The sequence below is a fragment of the Littorina saxatilis genome, linkage group LG8, assembly GCF_037325665.1.
Source record: "Littorina saxatilis isolate snail1 linkage group LG8, US_GU_Lsax_2.0, whole genome shotgun sequence".
NCBI classification, from domain to species: domain Eukaryota; kingdom Metazoa; phylum Mollusca; class Gastropoda; order Littorinimorpha; family Littorinidae; genus Littorina; species Littorina saxatilis.
In genome coordinates, this window is record NC_090252.1 from 19,290,859 (window position 1) to 19,300,452 (window position 9,594).

Below are 9,594 nucleotides of genomic sequence, written 5' to 3' on the forward strand. Positions count from 1 at the left end.
TGATTCTTTTGTGAAAGACACATTTCTTGGAAATAACCCGGCCTGCAGTGGATTCATGGATTAAAGTGTGTGTGTGAAAAAAAAAAAAAAAAAAAAATGGAAATAACCCTGCTGATTCACGGATTATTATCTTCATGTGCTGATTCACGGATTATTATCTTCATGTGCTGATTCACGGATTATTATCTTCATGTGCTGATTCACGGATTATTATCTTCATGTGATTATTCACGGATTAAAATCTTCATGTGATTGTGACAACGTGCAACAAGAGAGAAAGAAGAGGAACTGAAGAAACTAGACAACGTACAACAAGAAGAAAGAAGAGGAACCGAAGAAACTAGACAACGTGCAACAAGAGAGAAAGAAGAGGAACCGAAGAAATTAGAAGAAGCATAGTAGCCTGGAGGTGATTTTTATAAACTTTATTGACTTTTGATACATGTTTTATACAGAGCTGTAGCGGATATCGTGGAAGAAGAGGATTTTACAAGAAGGAGATGTCTTTTTACTTTTATACCAGATGAGGAATGACTTTTCTTTAAAAGTGACTTTTTACGGAGATTCTGCTTGGATTGGACTTGATTGATTTCTGCAAAAGAAGAAAAGAAAGTATTAACAATGATGAATCCTGAACAATTTTATGAACAGTATCTACGTGATGAAGAAACTGAGGGAGCAGAATTTCCGATGGGAGGAAATAGTCATAATTCTACTGGAGGTGTTCAAGAACTAACAGTAACAGACAAGACATACAAAGGATCAAGTAGAAGAGGTCTACAAATGAAACCACAACTTTTCGATGGGAGTGATGACTTTGAGACATACTTAGATCAGTTTGAATGTATTGCTGATTTAGGTGGTTGGACACTGAGAGAAAGAACACTCACTCTTGGAGCCTGTTTGAAAGGACAAGCTAGAAGATTCTACGCTGGACTAGCACCTCATGAGAAAAGAGAATATGCCAGTCTTATATTTCAACTGCGACAGAGATTCGGCACAGCATCCAGACATGGGGTGTACTGGACCACACAGTTTGAAAACAGAAAAAGACTACCAAATGAAGGATTGGCAGACTTTTCTGATGAACTTCTGCTACTTGCACAAAGGGCATATCCAAATGTTGGGTCATCAACTCAACATCAACTTGCACTACAGCAATGGTATAAAAATATGAGTCCAGACATAAAATGGCGATGTTTGGAGAGAAACTGTCAAACCATTCGTGAAGCTGAAGAGGTGGCTGACATGTATGAAGCTATCATGGTACCACAGAAAAAGAAAATCTTCATGGTCAACGGAGAAGAATCAACGATGATAAATTCTTCACCGGAGACAACTGATCGAAATCGTCAACAACAAAAGGGAGACAGACGGTGCTGGACATGTAATGAGACTACACATTTGTCCAGAAACTGCAGACAGAGAACACAGTTTTGCACATGTTGTAAACGCTCTGACCACAGTTTGAAAGACTGTAATTTGTACAGGAAGTGCAAAGAACAGGAACAATTTGAAACTCGACCAACCCACAACGGACGTTCTCAACAGAGAAGAGAGGGAAACGAGAACCGCCGATTTTAAAGGGTCGAGAATCGGTAAATCGACGAAGACCCAACATGAAGAAAGAAGAAACGATGAAACAGAAAAACAGGGAAGATAGTCAACGCTACGTGAAGAAAGAAGAAATTACGAAACAGGAAAACAGGGAGGATACTCAACCGAGTCAACGCTACATGAAGAAAGAAGAAATTACGAAACAGGAAAACAGGGAGGATACTCAACCGAGTCAACGCTACATGAAGAAAGAAGAAACTACGGAACAGGAAAACAAAGAGAAAGAAGATAAAACACAAGAAGATGTTCCAAGAAGAATTGGTGTATCGGGATCAAAAATTAGTGATACTGACAATGGAATGTATACTTCTGTATTGGTAGAGAACCAAGAAAGAGTCAACTTTCTAGTTGATTGTGGAAGCACTACAACTCTTCTTTCTACGTCAGTTTTTGATAAACTTAACAAAAACAGTATTTCACCTCTTCAAGTGTCCACTCCATTAGTTGCTGTGAATGGCCAAGCAATTAAGCAACAAGGATCAGCAGTGTTTAAAATCACGTTGGGACAAAGCACATTTGAACATGTGATTATAGTCTGTGACATTCCAGTTGATGGCATTCTAGGGCAAGACTTTCTTCTAAAACATTGCTGTCAAATCGACTTCAAAAAGTTGAAAATACAACTTCAAAATGACACACTTTCCTGTTGTATTGGAAGACATGAAATGATTGGCCAAATTCAAGCAACTTCTACAACAAATCTACCTGCACATACTGTGAGATGGATTTCAGTGCAAATACCAGAGAGAGAACACTTGAATCAACTGCTGTACATGGAACCACTTTCTACAATTGTACACAACAGAGGTATTGTTCTACTACCAGCATTGACACAAAGCAAAGTCAACCTTGTTGCAAAAATAGTGAACACTACCGACAAAGATGTGATATTGTACCCAAATCAACAACTTGGAAGATGTGAATCGGTGTATGAGCAGCAACCAGAAGAGGTGAGATCTACAAACATTACAAAAGAAGATAACAGAAGTGATCAGATTCCTGAACATCTACAAGACCTGTTGAAAAGAAGTACAGAACATTTAGAACCTCATCAAGTACAGAGTTTGAAACAGCTGTTGATACGATATCAAGACGTTTTCGCCACATCTTCTGATGACATGGGTTTGACAGATAAAGTTACTCATGAAATCAATACAAGAGAAGCAAGGCCAGTCAAACTACCACCCCGGCAACAACCTTTGGCATTAGCGAAAGCAGAAAAAGAAGAAGTGGAGAAGATGTTGAAAAGAAATGTCATTGAACCATCAAACAGCAGTTGGTCATCTCCAGTTACTCTCATCAGGAAGAAAGATGGAACAATACGATTCTGTGTGGACTATAGACGTCTAAACGACATAACTGTGTCAGATGCCTATCCTCTCCCAAGAATCGACACCTGTCTTGATGCGTTAGCTGGAAACCATTGGTTCTCAACAGTTGATCTACAAAGTGGATTCTGGCAGATTCCTATGGATGAACAGTCTAAAAAGAAAACTGCATTTGCTACCAAGATGGGACTTTTCCACTTCAATGTCTTACCTTTCGGTCTGTCAAACTCGCCAGCTACATTTGAAAGACTCATGGAAAACGTACTCAGAGGCCTACAATGGGAAGAATGTTTGCTGTTTGTAGATGACACTATCGTTCCAAGCAAAACCTTTGAAGAAGGAGTTGAAAGACTGGGACACGTGCTACAAAGATCTCAAGAGGCAAAGTTGAAACTCAAACCGTCAAAATGTAACTTGTTTCAAAAGGAAATTCAGTTCCTTGGACATGTTGTCAGTGAAAATGGAGTGAAAACTGATCCAGAGAAGATCAAAGCAGTGGATGAATGGCCTACACCAAAATCGACAAAAGAAGTTCGAAGTTTCATTGGTCTCTGTGGCTATTATCGTCGATACGTTCGAGATTTTGCCAAAATTGCAAAACCATTACATCAAGCCTGCGAGAAAAATCGGCATTTTGAATGGACTTCAGATTGTCAAGATTCTTTCAAAACACTGAAAGAAAAACTTACTACAGCACCGATTTTGGCATATCCACTACCTGACTCAGATTTCATTTTGGACACTGATGCTAGTGACACAGCTGTGGGAGCAGTACTTTCTCAAATACAAGAAGGCCAAGAAAAAGTCATTGCCTACATGAGTAAAGCTCATGGGAAAGCTGAACAAAACTATTGTGTGACCAGAAAAGAATTACTAGCAGTAGTGGAAGCACTGAAGAAATTTCATCACTACCTGTATGGACAGAAGGTGACCATACGAACTGATAACGCTGCAGTGAGTTGGATGAAAAATCTGAAGAATCCTAGCGGTCAAACAGCAAGATGGTTACAGGAACTGGGAACATATGATCTGAATGTTGTTCATCGTGCTGGGTTGAAACATTCCAATGCAGATGCTTTGAGCAGAAAACCCTGTACATCATGCCTGAGACAACAACAAAGAGATCAAGAAACAATGAAAGAAGAAAACTTTGTTGCATGTACTTTGACACAACGGAGAACCAAGAATGATGAACTAAGACCAACAGCAGTTCAATTCTCTTTCTCTGACATCCTCAGTTCCGAAGACAAGTCAACAGCAGTTCAATTCTCTTTCTCTGATATCCTCAGTTCTGCAAGCAAGCAAGTTAAGCAAGAAAACCCCAACATAGCTATGATTGTGGAAGATGAACAGAAACCGTCATGCAGTAAGACTCTAGACTCATCATCAAGTACAGAAAAACCTGATTTTGAAGTCAGATTTCATCCATTATCTCTGGACGGATGGAATGCAGAAGAACTTAGCCAAGCTCAACTTGAAGATCAAGATATTGAACCACTTCTATCTGCGAAGATGAAATCAAAGGAGCGACCAAAATGGGCAGATCTCTCTACAAAACGTTCTCAGGCAAAAACACTTTGGGCTCAGTGGGACAGACTATGTATGGTAGATGGTATTCTCTACAGAAAGCGTCTTGAGAATGATAAAGATACAGGACTACAAATGATCGTACCTGAGTCAAAGCAAGAAGATGTTATGAAGAATCACCACGACGTTCCCACCGCTGGTCATCTTGGATCTGAAAAGACAGGAGAGAGAATAAAACAGTCATATTATTGGCCAGCCATGGATGATTGTATCAAACGCTACTGTGTACAATGTGATAAGTGTGCTGCTCGAAAATCTCATCAAAAACATGTTCCACTTGGACATTGTGGAGTTGGTGAACCTCTGGAACGGGTGAATCTAGACATATGTGGACCTTTTCCCAAAACAGTGATGGGAAACACACACATTTTGGTCATCACAGATCAATTCACACGATGGACAGAAGCAATACCAATTCCAAATCAAGAAGCAAAGACGGTAGCACAAGCCTTCATAACCCATTTCGCAAGCAGATTTGGGTATCCACTAACACTATACACTGATCAGGGCACAAACTTTGAATCAGTGTTATTCAAGGAAATGTGTAATCTAGTGGGGATAAACAAGACCAGATCTACAAGCATGCGGCCTCAAGCAAATGGAATTGTAGAACGATTCAACAGAACACTGGCTGCTATGTTAACAGCGTACTGCGAAAACAACCAGAAAAGCTGGGATATCTACTTACCTCTACTGGCCTCAGCATACAGATCGTCAGTTCACTGCAGTACAGGTATAACTCCAAATCGAATGATGCTGGGACGTGAGGCGAGACTACCGATGTCACTGGTGTTTGGGCGACCCGGAGCTGAAGAAGAAGATGTTTCCCCAGATGTCTACACTGCAAACCTGGAACAGACATTTCAAAAAGTACATGAACATGCACGGAAACATTTAAAGAAAAGTGCAGTGCATCAAGAGAGATACTACAACATGAAAACCAGAAAACGTGAACTGAGTGTAGGACAATTAGTCTGGTTGTTCAACCCTGTCAGGAAGATAGGTGTGTGTACTAAAATGACGTCAAAATGGAAAGGACCGTATATCATCACCAACAAGATTGATGATTTGACATACCTTATTAAAACTAGACCAAAGAAAGATTCAAAGGCGTATCACATTGACAGACTGTTACCTTATAAAGGAAAGAATGTGCCGACGTGGATGGAGAAGTGGAGACTGAACTGTTCGTAACTTCGCCTTGTTTCCTGGAACATAACGATGACATTGTGCAAAAGATAGTCATTCATAAACAGTATTCTCATATACGTCTTTCGTATGGATTGTGTTAGTTAGTATGATGGAGCGTAACTCAAGGTAAATTGAGGCTGGTTTCGAGACATATATATCCCTGTGTGACAATAATGTGAGGCACTAGGCCAAGATAATTATTCAAACTGGACAGGTGGAGTTCTCAAGGAGTCGAGTTATTGTTAGGCGATGTGAAATTGGTAAAGCACGAAGGTACTGTAGCACGCTTTTTCGATCCTAACAATGTTACTCGGTCTCGGTTAGTTTTAGAAGATAAGTGGGTAATACAAGATGTATTGTAGTATGGACGGTTGACAAATATGAAAACATTGACTATGAATAACTTAATTAGCGCAATACGATATTAATGTGTTACAGATGGAACCAGTACCGGTATATGAAACAATAAGTGATGTTTCAATCAATGAGGGAGGTCAGGGGAAGGAGAAAGAGAAAACAGACTTGCCTTCTGCAGCAAAACTATACCCAGTCACAGTGTATCTGCCCTATGACGAGGTTATGGCGATTGCACAGGTGCAAGTGACAAACACTTTTGCATCTTCCGTGATCAAAAGAAAGAATGGAAAAACCACCATCAAATTAAAGTTCAAGAAAATCAAATAGGACAGGAGTGATTCACTCAAGTTTTAATTTCAGTTACAGTTTCTATGTTCTAGTTCTGGTAGTTATAGTTACAGGAGAATATGTTTTAAAATATATAGATTATGCGGAGCATAATATTAGAAAGCGGGGGTGCATGTAATGGATGGCCCTATTAGTATTATCCAGAAACTTTAACCTGAACATTAGTGGATCTAACTTTTGCACTGAGAAACATGTGATACAGATCTAAAGGTGTTCTTCATTGACACAAGTGAAAGACTGGGAGACTTGTGGACAAATGTTATGATATTAACTGTGTTAGGTTGTACTCACCAGAAAACCACTGCACAGTTCGTAGCAGGAAACTTTCGCTGACTAGTTTATGTAGTTTTTATTCGGAATCGTGTGCGTATCGATCGCATTCTTAAGAAATGAACACAATGGAACATAGTCTTCTCTTCGATGACGCCATTTTAGATGACGTGTTGTTCGAGATCTCATCGAAGAAGAACGATGAGAGAATGTTATGTTATGAAATGTGCATGTGAATATTACTGCATGCATTTTAGAATTAATTCATTATTGATAAGATAATGATTGAGTGAAAGGAAACAGAGATTTGGTTTAGTTAGATAAATTGTTTGTATGTTGTTAGAGGTTACCTAGGGAAACGTAAACAAACACTTTTTGGTCGCTTTGACTTGAGAAGGTGTTATACGAGATCTCATCGAAGCAGAACGATGAGAGAATATTATGTAATGAAATGTGCATGTAAATATGGTTATGCATTTTAGAATTGATTCATTATTGATAGGATGATGATTGAGTGAAAGTAAAATGGAGATTTAGTTCGGTAGGCTAGGTTGTTTGAGCATTGTTAGAAGTTACCTAGAGAAACGTAAACAAACATCCTCGATCGCCTTGACTCTAAGACGATCGAGAGTGTCGGTTCGTTGCTAAAGGTACGAAACAAGAAGAAAGGAAGGAGAGACAAGGTATGTTGTTTATGTTGTTAGGACATGTATTGGGGTAACGTAGACAGTCAAGGGAGATCGTTATAGACGATCGAAACGTTAGCGGTAGCTAGAGGTAACAGGTAAACAAACAAGGAAAGGGATAAATAGACAAGGGAAAGGAAGAATCGGGGTGGCTTAGGATTGTTGTTTTAGTGTACTTCTCCGAGACGGGAGAAAGGTTGTTCGCTTGGCTTAGCTTGGCTGATATGTTCTAGCGATTTGGGTTCTTTTGGGCTGAACGATGTGGTTCGAGTAGGCTTCTTCGAGACTGGACTAGGAAGGGATAGCAGTCTACAAGAAGAAAGTGGGGCTATCCGACAGGAGAAATCGGGGCAGCTTCTTCGAGACTGGACTAGGAAGGGATAGCAGTCTACAAGAAGAAAGTGGGGCTATCCGACAGGAGAAATCGGGGCAGCTTCTTCGAGACTGGACTAGGAAGGGATAGCAGTCTACAAGAAGAAAGTGGGGCTATCCGACAGGAGAAATCGGGGCAGCTTCTTCGAGACTGGACTAGGAAGGATATAATATTGAGTTGAGAATATTAGGTTCTAAGCTACATAAAGAGATCGCAGTCTACAGTAAAGAAGATAGTCCAGAACAAGGTCATCATATGTCATGCCTATTTTTATATGTGAATGAATGATGCACTGATATATTGAAGTTCGATACGAATTTGTTCAGATGAATAAATCTGAACATTGAAACCTGGAACAATTTGTGTTTGCTTTATTCTTCATTAACATTCACACACACAACAATCAACAACCAGAGCCAACACAGCTCGCGCGCCCATCCCGTTACAGTATGTATGTATGTATGTATGTATGTAGGTATGTATGCAGGTATGTATGTATGTATGTATGTATGTATGTATGTGTGTGTGTGTGTGTGTGTGTGTGTGTGTATGTATGTATGTATGTATAAATGTATGTTTGTATGTATGTATGTATGTATGTATGTATGTATGTATGTATATATGTATGCATGTATGTGCGTATGTATGTATGTGGGTCCTGATTTGGCCTATATGGTCCGCTGGACCCAAAAAGCAACAACTAACTAACTAACTATGTATGTATATATGTACTAGAATGAATACCCGCTTCGCCGGGTAGCCGGCTTCGCCGGGAAGAAGTACTTAGAGCCGTACGCCGGCTTCGCCGAACAATGGACCCGCCAAGCTTAGGTCCCTCCCAGACTCGTGGAATGGGAACAGCACGAAAATGATTCAGTGGCCATAATGCCATTCCTGACCATATCGAGTCCCATCCTTGTCGACGAATGTAACCGTGTTAATCACCTTTGGAGGCGAACTCCACTCAAACAGGACTGAGCAAGTTATGGCTTTTCAAAGGAAGGCCAGTACATAAAATTACACAAAAGCCGCCAGACCACATCACAAACAGAACTGAACAATGCACAGGTGTTGCTTACATAGAAACACACACACTCACACACACACACACAAAAACACAGAGAAGCCGTATCTATAGAGAGATAGATGACAGTGTATTTTTCGCGTGGCTATAAATTGATTCGACCTTTGCACTTTTACAGTGAGGATAATTTACGGGTCCAATTTACGTTCTGTACACTGCGTTGACCTTCTAAAAATAGTAACGCCGGGAATATCCGAAGACGCTCAGCGCAGTGGACAGCGCAGTGTAGTAACTTATAACTGAACGGGAAAGCCACACGAAGGAAGGGAGATAAACGCCAAACACTGGAGAAGATAAGGAAGAGTTACTTATAATGGTGAAATGAACACAAAAACGAAAATGAGTTCAGCGCTGCGCGCTGAGAGCACGTGTTGAAATATCTCATCGATGATATTGTGTCCGGGGTGTAGCTGAATACGGTGTCCAAATTTGAAAAAGATCCACCGAGAACTTTGGCGTTGTGATGTGGTGTAGCGGCTATGGTGTGTCGGTATGGGGGCCCGGGTAGCTGAGGTGGAACCAAAATAGCTGAGGTGGAACCAAAATCGGTTCCGCGCTGCGCGCTGAGAGCACGTGTTGAAATATCGACCAGGTTGTGTCGTGTCCCGGGTCTACCTGAATATGCCCACCAAATTTGAAGCAGATCCATCGAGAACTTTGGCCGTGCATCGCGCACAGACAGATACACAGACAGATACACAGACAGACACACAGACACTAGTCGTATCTATATATATATACGACTAGTGTCTG

The 9,594-nt window shown here is 40.5% G+C and overlaps 1 long non-coding RNA gene across 3 annotated transcripts; it reads right to left on the minus strand.

Moving 5' to 3' along the window:
* Positions 1-418: 418 nt before the first annotated feature.
* Positions 419-7,510, minus strand: LOC138972996 (uncharacterized). Of its 3 annotated transcripts, none has more exons than XR_011457845.1 (5): positions 6,720-7,510; positions 5,668-5,740; positions 5,221-5,381; positions 4,618-4,683; positions 419-592 (listed from the first exon to the last, which is right to left on the minus strand). It is a non-coding gene; the product is annotated as an uncharacterized lncRNA (long non-coding RNA). The 3 variants fall into 3 exon arrangements; XR_011457844.1 differs by lacking the exon at positions 6,720-7,510 and adding an exon at positions 6,250-6,330; XR_011457843.1 differs by lacking the exon at positions 6,720-7,510 and having other exon boundaries at positions 5,668-6,243.
* Positions 7,511-9,594: the final 2,084 nt, after the last annotated feature.